Source organism: Mustela lutreola, chromosome 6, assembly GCF_030435805.1.
Source record: "Mustela lutreola isolate mMusLut2 chromosome 6, mMusLut2.pri, whole genome shotgun sequence".
NCBI classification, from domain to species: domain Eukaryota; kingdom Metazoa; phylum Chordata; class Mammalia; order Carnivora; family Mustelidae; genus Mustela; species Mustela lutreola.
The window spans coordinates 107,514,599-107,529,298 of NC_081295.1; the positions used below are offsets into that span (position 1 = coordinate 107,514,599).

Consider the following 14,700-nt stretch of genomic DNA (forward strand, 5'->3'; position numbering starts at 1 on the left):
TAGACCTTGATCCAGCCTTGATTTCTGGGTGCTACTCTTAGATATCAAAATTTTAGAAAGGAAGATGTTTGATAAGTTGTAAGGAATTAAGTCTAAATAAAGATCATCAGTCACTGCTAAGATGATTGTGAGGATATATGTAAAGACTCAGATTTCCAGGGTGCATGGGTGAAGTGACTTAACATTAACACAAACAGGCAGGTGAGCATCCCTTGCATAAAAGGATAAGAAGGCCAAAGTCCAACGGGGCCCTCACCTGCCTCATTACACCTCTACCACTTGAGACCACCAAGACACTGATGTCAGAGTGTCAGAGTGCCGAAGTGACTCTTGCACATACTAGCTCTGGGACTTGGGCAAATTACATCTGGAAACTGATGACAATATTGCACCAAATTTATAGGGTTGCCACAAATACCATGTGAGTTAATATGTGTTAAGTGTTTAAAATAGTACTATGTAAGCACTAGATTATCTGACTATGATATGATTATTTTATATTTTATATAAATATATAATATATATATTTTATATAAATATATATTTTATATATAAATATATATTTTATATATGTGTTAATGGCTCTATGTGGTAGGAAGGGGGTACAAGCATGAGTGGTGGGACTAAAGGTTTCAAAGTGGCAGAACCAGACATAGCCTGGCCTTTTTAAGAGATTGACCTTTCATTCCTTCCATATTAACAATTCATTAATTTTCAAAATCCTCTTTTGCTATTTTTGTATCTACTTTTCTAAGTAGAAAATGCAGGCTTAAGTCTTACATTAGGAGGAAATCAATTCCAGGCAAAATTTTCCCTATTGGCAGTTTTCTCTCATCCTGTGCAGAACTCGAGTAGGAAAACTGTAACATCATTTAATCTATCAATGGTCTTTGAAACAATGAAAAAAAAACTATTATAATTGAAACTAAATAGGCTTTAAATAGATCTTTAAATAGATTTAAATAGATCTTTAAATAGATCTGTGATATTTCTGCACCATAGAAATTAAAATTATTGCAAGAACAAAGGCAGGTAGGAATATTCTTCGAGCAGACCAAAGCATAATTTCTTATGGCATAAATCTGAGCTGTTTTAGTCTTAAGCTGCAACATAAGTTCTTAATGATGCCCACTGTTTTTAGGTGAACTTAACTTGCTTCTTCTTGCCATGCTAGGTCAGAACATAAATATCTTCCTTAGATTGCTGATATTTTATTATACTAAGCTTAAAAATTTAGATGTTTTCACTGACAAGATAAAACATACATGTTCTGTCAGAACCTGAATTTTTCCTTTGTTAGATATTTTACTTAACTCAATAGTTAATACGAAATAATTTTATAAAGTGAGCCAATTTCTCTAGGTACCTGTGGAAATATTTGGCAGTTACATTCTTCTGGCAGGCATACTAGGTAGTTCAAAGGCAGATAGTCCTTGGCATGTGTTTTCTAAGGCTGAGAAAACTGGTTTGATTTGGAAAAAAAAAAAAAAATCCAGGTCAAATCATCCTTTCAAAGTTTTATGCTATAAAACTCTAGGGGATCTGAATCAAGGATTATTCATTCTTAGATGTATCTGATGATGTTTCTTGATAAAAATCTTGTTTTTAAGTGTTTATAAATTTTTTTCTGAGGACTCTAAATAGCCCAGTTAATGTTAATACAGATTTTCCGGAAAAGTTTCAGTGGATTTACAGGTAACTCCCCCAGCCAAGTGTTTGGGATCAAGGACACAGATTAGGGTTTCTAACTCTTAAAATACAGTGTCTAAACTGGCCACCAACCATTCACGTTGAAACAGCAACAAGGGCACTAAAAACATACTACGTCTAGACCTAAAGAATGACTTTGGATTTGAATCATAAAAACTCCAGTCAGGTAAGAGAGAAAACCAAGGTCTTTGATATCTGTCCCCTCCTGCACATGTGCTAAATTTTGTCCTTATATGTGGTTGTATCTCTGAAAAGCCACATGCTCGAAATTAATTATCTCCATCCTCAGCATGGTTATCATTCTTGACTTTGTGATTATTCTCTTAAATTTTAAAGGTATTTCCTAAAATTAAGGTATTTGAAAATAACTCTTACATTTTAGGAAAACTCAATAATTACCCTTTCAGGTGTGGAATGGTCCTGATATAAAGTCCCAAATGACTATTTTTGCAGAATTTAGCATGAAGAAAACAGATTTTACCTCAAAAATTGCTGTACGTTTTTTGTTCATGTATTTGTCAAAGCAATATTGACAGACCACTATAGGGGCCAGAGTCTGTGCTGGATGCTAGATATTCAGTAAAGCTGTCAGAAAGTTCACTGTCGAGTTGGGGAGACGGACAGGTGATTGCTGTAAGGAGCTATGAGAACCTTGGAGAAGGGATGGTAGACCTTTTCCTTGGGAGACTCAGGAAGGTCTATGTGGAAGAGGTGACATTTGACATTGGCTTAATCATGAATAAAATTTGTAGGTAGAAGAACCAGAGAAGGTCTTGGACTCAAGTAGAGATTATAGCTTTTGCAAAGGTACAGATGTGAAAGGTAAAAGTAAACAGTAAAAAAAAAAAGTACACATGGATAGAGGGAGAAATTCCATGCATCTAGTAAGGAAGGCTGGCAGGAGTTGAGATTGAAAAGGCACTCTCAGAGTAGGTCATAAAGATGTGGATGCTAAGGCAAGGAGTTTAATTTCACTCTTCACTCTTAGATACTCCATAATGGACTTCAAGCAGGGGAAGGACACAAATGAATTTATCTAATTCATGAGATAAATTGTTTGTGAATTTCTTACAGAATAGGCTATTTTGGTGCCTTGAAGATCCCTATATTTCCAGCACTTAGCTCAAGTGATGAGACAAATAGCATGTGCTTAATTACTATGTGTTGAGTAGAACACTCAGTCATGAGGCTGATACAAGATAAAATTAAGTTAAGGATGAAGAGCAATGTTGGATTTGGGGTGTGTTTTACTACTGAGTTCTCCTTTGGATATTGACATGCCCGTACATTTTTCCTCCTTTCCCGAAACCTAGGAAATCGAAAGCTGTATGATTATTATATGTGGTCCTCATAGCTGACATGTATGCTCCTTCCTTTTTATGGATTTAATTTTGTTTCACTTTCATTCATTCTTTCATGACTTATAAGCCACCTCAAGTAGGTTCTGAGGATATGTTAGATGAAAATTAATCCATATTTATTAAAAAAAATTGCCTAGGCAAACACTGCTCATGTACCTCAGGACTATTCAGCCCCTGATGACAGTGAAGGGTCCGCACAGTCACAGGCTCATGCTCAGTGATGTACCCCTGGAGGAGACCTGCAGCCGGTTCCAACAAGTTGACACGTCATTTTTGTTTCCAGAAGACTATAATTATAAAACCTCTGCATCCTCCTTATGATGTTCACTTGTCTTTTAAATTCTCAAGTTTTCAGAACTATATAAGCAGTAGTGTGCATGCGTGAGTATAATTTCTAAACCTAGTTCAGAATAAAGGATGTACATATCACTTAAAATCTTTGGCTTTCTGGAATTCCCTGCTAACCTTATTTTAATAATTTAGGAAGTGTTCAAGGCAATCTGTGAATATTGGATTTTCATGAACTATTCTTTGAACTAGAACCACATAAAACTTTAATCATCAGCACTTGTTACTTGAACTTTCTTGTTAATACAATAAAAACAACTCATAAAAAGTAACCTAAACCATTATTCGGCTTGGTAGAAGACACCTCAGTATTCCGGTTTGCCTTAGCATCATCACTACACAGGAGGGCTATGAAATAAGCATCATCTCTGAAAGCGGGAAATGTGGACCTCTCAAAATCACCAACGCAGCTCCCTTCAGAGTATAACTCAGACAAAGTCACACAATTCCCTTAAGCCCTATTGTCTCATGGTTAAGACAGGAAGGATAACCTCACAGAATTATTATGAAAATTGAAACAATACACAGAGTACCTCAATAAAATACACTAAATTGAATGTGCATTAACATTTATATAAGTGAAATATAGAAATTGTAGTTATGGGACATCACATTCAACACACTGACAGTAAGTTTACTGTAAAATTAATTTTTTCATTACGAGAAACAATATGTTTTACCACTATTTGCCTATTATCCATCTCTCCCAAATTGAAGTTAGGCTGACAGAAGTTAAAAATACTTCTCACTTCACAGCGCTGTGAAGTGTGTAAACCTGGCGATTCACAGACATGTACCCTTGGGGATAAAAATATATTATATGTTTATTAAAAAAATACTTCTCATCTGATGTTGGGTGTGAAAATCAACTATTTCTTAAATGTGATAGTTTAATGATAAGACTGAGTTATTACTGTTCTTGTGTCAAAGTGAGAAGCATGCATGACTATGTTTTTGATGGGACAAATTTTGTTATTCACATTTGAAAACTCTTGTCATCATTAGCATGATAATTTAGTAATTTCTAAATACTTCAGAGCAGGCTGCTGAAGAGTTAATGTCTTTTCAAAGGATCAGTTCAAAGTAAGTTAACTTCCTATTCTTTACCTAATAAATACTAGGGTATTTCTCTAGCTTATTAAATGAAATAAGAAAAAAATTACATAATTTATAGATTACAATTGTCAGGGTAATCATAAATTATTTCTCTTTTTCTATTAAATTTCCAAGTAATTCTATTTTCTTTCTTTTTATTTTTAATTTTTTAAAAGATTTTATTTATTTATTTGAGACACAGAACAAGCAGAGGGAAGAGGCAGAGAGAGAGGGAGAAGTAGGCTTCCCACTGAGCAGGGAGCCCAATGTGGTGCTCGGTCCCAGGGCCCTGGGATCATGACCTGAGATGAAAGCAGATGCTTATCTGACTGAGTCACCTAGATGTTCCTGATTCTATTTTCTTCATGTAACTTTTTAAGATGTTTCAAAATAAGATGGATAATGTCATGAATATTTTAATAATTTATTTTAATATTGAATTAGCCTTATTTAGGACAACTTAAGTGGGGATTTGCTCTCAATCCCCATGATATTTATAATGTTCATTCCCAAATTATTTATGAGGTACTTCTCCTCAGTCCCAAAGTACTTATGGCATATTTCTCCTCATTCTCAAATTATTTCTGAAGCTAAAATCTAACATGTAAGGATATGTTTTTGGTGACAGAATCTTGTACGTATTTAAAGTCATGTAATCAAACATTAGCTGTCTAAAACTACATGATTTAGCAATACATCCGTGAATACACTTGTATATCACTTCACAGTTGATTTGAATGGGTACCCTTGGTAGGACTGAGCTTATGCTTTTAAAAATCATATTTGTCCCGGCTCTTCCCCATTTATTTATCTAGTTTTATATGGAAAAGTTATTGTTGATTTTCCAGATTGGTGATGTGGAAGCTCTGAAACACCAAACCTACAATGATTTCAGTGTTTGATGAGTAATAATTTACTAGAAACCCACTTAATACTGCTCAAACCACATAGGAGAACAAATATACTGACTGCTTTTTGTCAAATCTCACAATAACTGGGCTTTCTAAAGCATTAGATAAGTTAGAGAAATTCCTATTTTCTTTCTACAAATGTCAAGATAGCCCAAGAATCAATGCACCTACAATGTTATTTTATACATTTTCACTAGAAAATCTTGACATAAATGAGAAACATTTATTCTGTCGCTTATTTTCCAATTACTATAGGCAAGGATAAAAATATATAGTCAGATTTTCAAAACCACAATAACTCCTAATTATGACATATTGTATAATATAATGGACACATTAAATCCAAACAAATTAGATTTCTTTTTTTTTTTCAAGATCTTATTTATTTATTTGAGAGAGAGACAGTGAAAGAGAGCATGAAAGAGGAGAAACCTACTCCCCATGGAGCTGGGAGCCTGATGCGGGACTCGATCCTAGTACTCCAGGATCATGACCTGAGCTGAAGGCAGTTGTTTAACCAACTGAGCCACTCAGGCGCCCCACAAATTAGATTTCTATATCACTTCAAGGTAATTGAGATTTTAACTGATTTTTAAAAATTATTACAAAGAAATAAAAAGATAACCACTTGATTTTGTTCTCTAATTTGATTATCTACTTGAAGCTGGATATTAGGGGTCCAATCACATATTCCTTTTACCCTCTGTCTTTTTAGACACTGGTAGAACCTCAAGAGACAAAAGGACATCCAAATATTGGCTGTTATAGTACTTGGTTTTCTGACAAAGCTGGGAGGCATACTGGAAGATCACAATCACATCTCTGACATCCCATCTCTAATTCATGATAACCAAGCTCACTGCATTCTATTTGTCTTCAAGCTAAAGGTCAAGAAGCTTGGTGCCTGACCCCATAATCCATTGACCTCCTACTGTGCGCCCTGCATGGGGAGATGGCTTGCTTAGAAAGTCTTCTGGTCTGGAGACTGAGAGCACCAGGGATATTACATATGTAGATTATTGAGTCCAAGTGGAATTGAAAAAATAAGGGTGTGTGTTCTGTGTGAGCACTGACCTGTGTTATAGAGGAACACAGAACAATGAATGTTAGATTCATATCAATTTTACCTATCTATGTGGAGAGAAAAATAATAGGAAGAACAATGGGGTATAAATTATGGAAACAGTATTCCTTATGCTCTCCACCAACTAGTCAGGAGAGGGGAAATATACTGGACTGTGGGCTGAAATTGGAATAGGAGTTAGAAGGAAAAGTTATTCCTATTCTAGTTTCCTTCTTGTCCCTATTGCAATAGGCATGCTAATAATACAAAAAGTTTGGACATGGGGTGCCTGGGTGGCTCAGTGGGTTAAAGCCTCTGTCTTCAGTTCAGGTCATGATCCCAGGGTCCTGAAATCCAGCCCCGCATTGGGATCTCTGCTCAGCAGGGAGCCTGCTTCCTCCTCTCTGCCTGCTTCTCTGCCTATCAAATAAATAAATAAAATCTTTAAAAAAAAATTTGGACATAGAGAGTAAGACACTATTAACTTAAATTATACAAATAGAGTTAGGTGCATAGTATTTAAATGTGTTGATTATTCCACAGTTTTTACCTTATATTGTACTCTTATATTTTTAAATACAAATTTTAAATATCTCCTTTCTGATAAACCTGGACATAGCCTGGAAATTATATCCGGCTTCAACAAAACCACTGCTTTCTTCTCCTATGATCCCTACCTCATTTCACATAGCAAGTTCAAGGCTGAACACATGGTCCATCAGTTATAAAGTTGATCCCATTAAGACTATGTTTTTTTCACTTGAATATGAAAAATCTTTAGAATTTTGTAAAGATCCTATACTTCAAATACTACAAAAAGTTCAATGAAATTAAAGGTTTTAAGAAATAATCAAATAGTACTGGTAACCCAAGTGATCGCTTATCCTACAAAAAATCTTTGAAAATAAATCATCCTATATGAGAATGTTTATGATAAAAATAATTCAAATTACATTATTTTAAAAAATATTGAGAGAAGAAAGACTTCATAGCTCTATTGGGTAACCAGTATGAAGCAATAATTCTAACACTTTGAAATAATCTTCATTTAAAAATTTGCCTACTTGTTCAAATGATCTATTCCCTAAACATACAACATAACATAAAGACCATACAAGGCAAGTTTCTAGTGAACTTGAAGAGAGAAGGAAATGCATTTTGATTTCAATTTGAAAATAGCATAGTAAGAGACTATCTGAATCATATATTTTTTTTAATTTTCAAGTTGAAATATACTGTTTCCTAGATATATAAGAAAAATCAACAGGATGAAGTTTGGACTAAATGATTCTAACACAGATATCTCAAGTCAGGACAACATAAATACTTAGAAACTCAAAGAAGGGAAGAGATCTTTAATCTCTTCCAAATTGAGAAAAAAAAAATCCACTGGTTATTTTCTATAGTCTGACTTCTATGACAACAAGCTTTTTTCATTTTGTTTTGCTTTTTTCCAAAAAAAGTGAAGAGTTGCTACCACAAATAAAGAGGTTAGAAGGATAGGACTCACAGGCAAGTACATCTTTAAATAAAATGAATAATGCAGTCCCAAGGGCTTTAACACTTGAGAACTTTCCTGAACAGAATGACAGGTGTTTATCTAGCCTTACCTTAACATTAGTTATATTATGCTTTATACTACTCTAGTGTCTAACATTTGGAAGGTCTATATATTTTCATGTTAACAGAGGCACAACTGGTAGAAACAACAAAACTGGAGTACAAAAAAAAAAAAGCACACAAGTGAAAAAATTAAATATTACAAAAAAGTAAATTCTTGTCTTTTAGTTATTCATATTGGTTAAAGCAATGTAATAGTGCCCAGTGAAAGCTAAATTTAAAAAGTATAAATTTCTAATAAAGCAATGTAGAATAATTGAAAGAGCATTGTCTTAGGGTTAAGAATTAGGGGTTCTTTTTCTAATGTTAAATTCTGGGTAGCTGTTTGTGTTCTGGGTCTCAGTTTCCTCATCCTTAAAATAAGTTATTATGGAAGAATGAGTTTTAATTTTGATTCAAGCCCTGAGATGGTATGATTGGCATGACTTCTGTTTCTCCATGTATGCTTTTTCTTTAGGCTTGGGTTCAAGTGGTTGCTGCATTTTTATAAAATTTAAGATTAGACCAGTAGTTTTCAATCTTCTTGGTTTCAGGACTTCCTTATGCTCTTAAAAATTATTGAGGACCCCAAAGAGCTTTGTTTGTGTGGATTATATTTCACTGCATTAAAGCTTAAGTGATCACTAATGTTAAGTACTGCTCTCCAATTGCTACCTTGGCTCTCCTCCAAGCCTCTGGTCTCATCAGTTTTAGCATGATTGAGCTTGATCTTCAGAGAAAAAGAATTTCCTTATCTTTAATCCTTCGGATTAAACACTGTGACCTTAGTGGCTCTTCTCATGCTTTTATCCAGAGTTTAGAACTTTTTTCTGGGATATTCTCTAGGCAGGTCTTTGCAACCTTCTCAAAAAAGATCAATAAAATAGCATTTCTCCTGACTCTCTTACATAACTCATATCTACTCTCTCCTGATGCAAGAGGCTGGAAACTTTGTTCACGCAACTTGAAAAGAAAAAAAAATGTTGGTTTTAAATAAGTTTTACTTTTAAATTACAGAAATTTTAAATTACAAAAATTATCTTTTTACAATTAGAGAGCTGTGGCAAGACCTTCATCTGATGCTTTTAAAATGGTTATGGTTATTCTTTAATTCTCAAGTTTTAGATTTAAAACTATTTTCCAGACTTGTATGAAGGTTGATGGCACTGTATTATTTCCTGAAACATTCAAATTTTAACCTGGAAGTAAATAATTCGCCATGACTTGCCTGCCTGACAATGCAGTTGATTGTTCCTTTTCTTTCTTTCTTTCTTTTTTTTTAAATTTAGATTCAATTAGCCAATGTATAGTTGATTGTTTCTTAATGTGTGGCCAGTGGTTGCAGATTCATAGACCTCTCTCTGGGGCTACTAAATCAGAATTCTCTCTTCTCAGAATTCTCTTACTACTACCCTCTCTTAGAAATTCTGTGTTCTTTAGAATGTGGCATATAGTTGTGCTAGAGTTCTTCCTTCCACTCATGGTTGGTAGGGGTGAAAAACCTTCAGTGGCATCCAATGGATTTGATGTGATTAGGAAAACACAGAAACTGCTATCATGGCTGCATTAAAATAATAATCAATTCCAGTTCTACAGGGTGCACACTAATGAATACAATATGATGTGAAATAATTTCCCTGTAGTGAAAGCGTATTTTGCAATCATATATATCAAAAAAGTCAGTCTTTCTCAGAGCAACACGCTATCATACAAAATAATCATAAACAGATGCCTATTGTTCTGTTCTAGAATGGCAAAAATTACATATATATGTGATATTTGTAAAAATGCAAAGAATAAAAAAGTACAGAAAAATAACATTGGAAACTTTTTGTTACTGTTACTTTTGGAACAACATGGGTGAGAAGTGAGCCCATTCACGAAAATAGGTGCATATAATTCCCTCCTCCCATGAACATTTTGATGAAGGCATTATTGTTTCCAATGAATACTGGGAATCATTTTTTTTTCATTCAATTTACTCTTTTGTTCTCCCAAATGCTATAATGCATATTCAAATCCACCCAGTAGGAAATTTAGCCTAGCAGTAAATGACTGCATATGGGTAGTGATAATTTAAAGATTGCTTTGAAGAAAAATGAAAGACAAATAAGTTCAAATTGCTTAGATCTAAAAAGCATAAAAAATAAAAGATAAAATAGAAAGCACAGAGGGAGAATAATATACAATGATATAATATCTACATGAAATGTCATGGACAGGGAATTTTTTAATGAATTTGTTCATGACTAATCTTCAGGTGCCATATAACTTTTTCAAATCTTAATGAAAATGAACATTATCATGTATATTACATACATTGAAGTGACATCCATAAGATAAAAGCATTAAGATCTTAGCAAAAATGTTGATATTCTTTTATAAAATGTGTTTCTTTATAAAAACCTTTAAGAATATCCCACACTGGGTCGCCTGGGTGGCTCAGTGGGTAAAGCTGCTGCCTTCGGCTCAGGTCATGATCTCAGGGTCCTGGGATCGAGCCCCGTGTCAGGCTCTCTGCTCAGCAGGGAGCCTGCTTCCCTCTCTCTCTCTCTCTGCCTGCCTCTCCATCTACTTGTGATTTCTCTCTGTCAAATAAATAAATTAAAAAAAAAAAAAAAAGAATATCCCACACTGATGGGGTGCCTGGTGGCCCAGTGGATTAAGGCTCTGCCATTGGCTCAGGTCATGATCTCAGGGTCCTGGGAAAAATCAAAACACCAGGGGTGCCTGGATGGCTCAGCAGGTTAAGCCTCTGCCTTCTGCTCAGGTCATGATTTCAGGGTCCTGGGATCAAGCCCCGCATGGGACTCTCTGCTCAGCGGGGAGCCTGCTTCCCCCTCTTTCTGCCTACCTTTGCCTACTTGTAATCTCTCTCTGTCAAATAAATAAATAAAATCTTAAAAAAAATCAAAACTGGGTGCCTGGGTGGCTCAGTGGGTTAAGCCGCTGCCTTCGGCTCAGGTCATGATCTCAGGGTCCTGGGATCGAGTCCCGCATCAGGCTCTCTGCTCAGCAGGGAGCCTGCTTCCTCCTCTCTCTCTCTGCCTGCCTCTCTGCCTACTTGTAATTTCTCTCTGTCAAATAAATAAATAAATAAATGTGAGTAAAGATCGCCTCCACATCCTAACAGCCACTTGACATCCCACCCAGTGATATCTGAGTGAGTATTCGAGACACTCAGACCCTAACCTTCCTGGTGGTCATGCTTTGGCCTCATCTGTTTTATCTTCTTCCCTGCTAAGACCTTTTAAAATCATAAGTAGCAAAGATAAGGGACACTGATAATTGATTCTAAAGATATGAACTGTTATACAGCTGGCAAAAACAATCCTGTACAAATAAAAAATAATCTCTACAAACCAACAGTAATTATTTATATAAAATTGTTTGCCTTGTCCTGTTAAGGTAGTTGAAACTCAAGATTCCATGAAACAAAAGAGAAAGCCACCGCAACCGTATGTATACATAGAAATACAAAAAGGCTGAGCATGTGATCCAAATGGAAGGGTTCTTCATAATACAAATAATATTTTTTTGTTTGCTTCCTTCTTCTGGGTCTGTGACTGTGTCTTTCATGAGGAAATCTCAGGGCGATTTAAGAATAAGAGTAGTTTTCAACCAAAAGGGCCTGGGGGATTTATTGCTTCTTCATCCTTTAGTTCAGTATGTTTCATGTGGTATATAACTGAGAATCCAATATGAAATTATCACTGTGCATTTTCTGCTTTTTAGCCACATTTATGTTGTATTCCTGATTGGAGACAGGAAGGATATATGTGATTCTGGGTTCTAGACACTGTAGGATGTAACTACAGCAGTAGTCAGTGCCCCTGACTTCTCTCCTTCTACACATTCCCTCAGAGTAAAGGAATTTTCTGAGAGGACAAGAAAGGCACATACAATGAATGGCTGCTATTTGCCTGTCAAGTATCAGTTGTTTCTTATTCTCATAATAACATCTGAGTTATTTTTACAACCTAGCAATCAGATCCTAAATTTTGGGGGGTGTTAAAGATGTGTTACCTCTCCTGAACCCAGCTATGCAAATCAGATGTTAGCTTCCAAAATTTGCATCTTTAGCTAAAGGACATATAAACCAAGAAATGTTTGGAATATGCTCATGGGAATGGCAACTCCTAAAGAAATCTTTATTAATTCCTGCTAAAGGTTCTTGACTTTTCTGAAACTTATCCCTCCTGAAAACTCTTCAGTTTCTTTTCCTCAGTATCTTTTTGTTAAAAGCATCCTTTCCTTCTGTGTACATGCGTGTTGTGGTTTACATACATGTATACACATACACACATCTGCATGTCTATGTACACCTGTAATATGTGCATCCATTTATTAAATTACCCAGAATTTAGTTCTACTGGTTATAGCCAAGACCTGTATTTATAATGAAATTCTAATGGGTTAGAATGTATTCTACTCTCTAGGAGAGGAGTCAGTGTAAAGCACCATCAGTAAATAATGCTCAGAAAGATAGGAGGCAGCTTTGGAAAGGACAGTGCCAGCCAAAGTAGGCAATACATTTGAGAAACAAGTGAGTATAAAGTTGAGTAAAGTTAAATGAAGTGTGGATAAGGAAAGGCTACTGATTTTAAGAACAAAGATGGTGGGGTGCCTGGGTGGCTCAGTGGGTTAAGCCGCTGCCTTCGGCTCAGGTCATGATCTCAGGGTCCTGGGATCGAGTCCAGCATCAGGCTCTCTGCTCAGCAGGGAGCCTGCTTCCTTCTCTCACTCTCTATCTGCCTCTCTGCCTACTTGTGATCTCTCTCTGTCAAATAAATAAATAAAATCTTTAAAAAAAAAAAAAAGAACAAAGATGGTGATCCTTTAGAGAAAGTTGTGTAAACTGATGCTCTGAGGGAAGGGGAAGGCAGCCATCTAGATTGCCCTGTACTGTGGCTTGGGGAAGGGGTGGGGCTAAAGATTAGCAGGTGAGTGATCTATTTTAAGTAAATGAAAAGAAAAAAGGCAAAGGAAGAATTTAAAGAAACAATAGGTCATAATAGAGCAAGTATAGAGAAGCGGTTAAAAGAATGTAAAAAAGATTACAAGAAAAGAGAACAAGTACAGGTGTAGGGATTTGCCTAGGAAAAGAATAAACACAGAAGTGAGAAAGTGCCAACAGCTTAGATTTGCAGGTCGGGGTAAGTTTTTATTTTTATTTATTTTTTATTTTTTTAAAATATTTTATTTATTTATTTGACAGAGATTACAAGTAGGCAGAAAGGCAGGCAGAGAGAGAGGGGGAAGTAGGCTCCCCGCGGAGCAGAGAGCCCGATGTGGGGCTTGATCCTAGGACCCTGGGGTCATGACCTGAGCCAAAGGCAGAGGCTTTAACCCACTGAGCCACCCAGGCGCCCCTGGAAGTTTTTAGAACATAAAGATTTTTAGTATTTGAAGTAATCAAAAATAATGTGTGAAATAATTTTAGAAAAATAATAAAACACTCTTTTTTAGGCACTTTATACTTGCACATGGTTTGTTAGTTTTTTTGTATTTTTCTGAAAAATAAAGAAAGCTCTAAAATGTCATAGATGTATAACACATAGTACTGTGTTACTTTGAAAAAAAACCTAAGTAAGAATGACCCAAACATTGCTACATAGTATACCTTTTTCTACTTAAACTTTTACAGAAATACTTTTACAGAAGTACTTATTAGTCTAAAACCTATTAGAAAATTCAATTTAATTTTAATTATAAAATAGCCAGGTAGATGCTTTTATGATAGGTAATATAAAATTCATGAATGAGTACATAATTAAATTAAAAATAGATTAGCTCTATGTGAGATGGTCTGCTCTCTACCCATAAAAATGTACAAATTGATAAAACTGTCATGAACATACTGTTCTTTCCTTTTTTTTTTTAAAAGATTTTATTTTTTATTTGACAGAGAGAGATACAGGGAAAGAGCGAACACAAGCAGGGGAAGCAGAAGAGGGAAAAGCAGGTTTCCTGCTGAGCAGGGAGCCCGATGCAGGGCTGGTTCCCAGAACCCTGGGATCATGACTTGAGCCAAAGGTAGCCACTTATCAATGGAGCCACCCAGGCACCGCTTTATACTGTTCTTTCCTTTATCAAAATATTTTATTGCCCATCATTAAACAACTTACTTTTATATTTTAAACATAATCTTCTATGAAAATAATTAAAATGATAAACCAGTATGTTACACAGGAAGAAAAGTATTAATTTATTTTTGAATTTTGAGACATACAAACTGGCAGCATTTAATATGTGTGTAACATAGACACTGAGCAGAAAATAAAAAAAATATTTTCACTGTTTTTATAATAAATAGATGCTAAGTAGATAATGGGTAATGGATAGCTAATGGATCACTAATGAATAAGACAAAAGAGAATTCCTCAGGCCAAGGAAATCAAGGAAAGCTTGAAATCTTCATGAATATTTATCTAAAGTATCAATATTATATGTTGTTTACAGGAAAAACTGAAAGATGTATATTATAGGTGGATGGCAGATTGTGAGAAAAGGTATTAACTTAGTGAATATTATAATCAATATAGGTTTTTGGTATGCCTAAAGATTAGGAATTTTGATTATCACCAAGTAAAATTATAATGGTAAGTGACAT

At 35.1% G+C, this 14,700-nt stretch overlaps 1 protein-coding gene across 1 annotated transcript in view; it reads right to left on the reverse strand.

Moving 5' to 3' along the window:
* EYS (eyes shut homolog) overlaps positions 1-14,700 on the reverse strand; it is a 1,683,276-nt gene that overhangs the window by 723,807 nt on the left and 944,769 nt on the right. The gene's annotated exons all lie outside the window — the stretch shown is intronic.